This window comes from Arachis hypogaea, chromosome 4 (assembly GCF_003086295.3).
Source record: "Arachis hypogaea cultivar Tifrunner chromosome 4, arahy.Tifrunner.gnm2.J5K5, whole genome shotgun sequence".
NCBI classification, from domain to species: Eukaryota; Viridiplantae; Streptophyta; class Magnoliopsida; order Fabales; family Fabaceae; genus Arachis; species Arachis hypogaea.
The window spans coordinates 32,522,541-32,524,480 of NC_092039.1; the positions used below are offsets into that span (position 1 = coordinate 32,522,541).

A 1,940-nucleotide genomic window follows, 5' to 3' on the forward strand; every position below is an offset into this window, starting at 1 on the left:
GGATTCTTCATTCACTTGAATGATCAACTCTCCTCTATCAACATCAATCACAGCCTTTGTTGTGGCTAGGAAAGGTCTGCCAAGGATGATGGATTCATCCATGCATTTCCCAGTCTCTAGGACTATGAAATCAGTAGGGATGTAATGGTCTTCAACCTTAACCAGAACATCCTCTACAAGTCCATAGGCTTGTTTTCTTGAGTTGTCTGCCATCTCTAGTGAGATTTTTGCAGCTTGTACCTCAAAGATCCCTAATTTCTCCATTACAGAGAGGGGCATGAGGTTCACACTTGACCCTAAGTCACACAAGGCCTTCTTGAAGGTCATGGTACCTATGGTACAAGGTATAGAAAACTTCCCAGGATCCTGCCTCTTTTGAGGCAGTTTCTGCTTAGACAAGTCATCCAGTTCTTTGGTGAGCAAAGGGGGTTCATCCTCCCAAGTCTCATTTCCAAATAACTTGTCATTTAGCTTCATGATTGCTCCAAGGTATTTAGCAACTTGCTCCTCAGTGACATACTCATCCTCTTCAGAGGAAGAATACTCATCAGAGCTCATGAATGGCAGAAGTAAGTCCAATGGGATCTCTATGGTCTCAGTTTGAGCCTCAGATTCCCATGGTTCCTCATTGGGGAACTCATTGGAGGTCAGTGGACGTCCATTGAGGTCTTCCTCAGTGGCGTTCACTCCCCCATCTTCCTCCCAGAATTCGGCCATATTGATGGCCTTGCACTCTCCTTTTGGATTTTCTTCAGTATTGCTTGGGAGAGTGCTTGGAGGAAGTTCAGTAATTTTCTTGCTCAGCTGACCCACTTGTCCTTCCAAATTCCTAATGGAGGATCTAGTTTCAGTCATGAAACTTTGTGTGGTTTTGATTAGATCAGAGACCATGGTTGCTAAGTCAGAGTATTCTGCTTAGAACTCTCTGTCTGTTGCTGAGAAGATGATGGAAAAGGCTTGCTATTGCTAAACCTGTTTCTTCCACCATTATTGTTATTGAAACCTTGTTGGGGTCTCTGTTGATCCTTCCATGAAAGATTTGGATGATTCCTCCATGAAGGATTATAGGTGTTTCCATAGGGTTCTCCCATGTAATTCACCTCTTCTATTGAAGGGTTCTCAGGATCATAGGCTTCTTCCTCAGATGAAGCTCCCTTAGTACTGCTTGGTGCATTTTGCATTCCAGACAGACTTTGAGAAATCATATTGACTTGTTGAGTCAATATTTTGTTCTGAGCCAAAATGGCATTCAGAGTGTCAATCTCAAGAACTCCTTTCTTCTGACTAGTCCCATTGTTCACAGGATTTCTTTCAGAAGTGTACATGAATTGGTTATTTGCAACCATTTCAATCAGTTCTTGAGCCTCAGTAGGCGTCTTCTTCAGATGAAGAGAACCTCCAGAAGAGCTGTCCAAAGACATCTTGGACAGTTCAGAGAGACCATCATAGAAAATACCTATGATGCTCCATTCAGAAAGCATATCAGTGGGACACTTTCTGATCAATTGTTTGTATCTTTCCCAAGCTTCATAGAGGGATTCTCCTTCCTTCTGTCTGAAGGTTTGGACTTCCACTCTAAGCTTACTCAATTTTTGAGGTGGAAAGAACTTTGCCAAGAAGGCATTGACTAGCTTTTCCCAAGAGTCCAGGCTTTCTTTAGGTTGAGAGTCCAACCATGTTCTAGCCCTGTCTCTTACAGCAAAAGGGAATAGCATCAGTCTATAGACCTCAGGGTCTACCCCATTAGTCTTGACTGTGTCACAGATTTGCAAGAATTCAGCTAAAAACTGATGAGGATCTTCCAATGGAAGTCCATGGAACTTGCAATTCTGTTGCATTAGAGAAACTAATTGAGGCTTAAGCTCAAAGTTGTTTGCTCCAATGGCAGGGATAGAGATGCTTCTCCCATAGAAGTCGGGAGTAGGTGCAGTAAAGTCACC

General features: G+C 42.9%; 1 non-coding gene across 1 annotated transcript; it reads left to right on the forward strand.

Annotated features, from left to right (window-relative positions):
• Positions 1-1,475: 1,475 nt before the first annotated feature.
• Positions 1,476-1,583, forward strand: LOC112798967 (small nucleolar RNA R71). Its single transcript, XR_003200559.1, has one exon. It is a non-coding gene; the product is annotated as a small nucleolar RNA R71 (small nucleolar RNA).
• Positions 1,584-1,940: the final 357 nt, after the last annotated feature.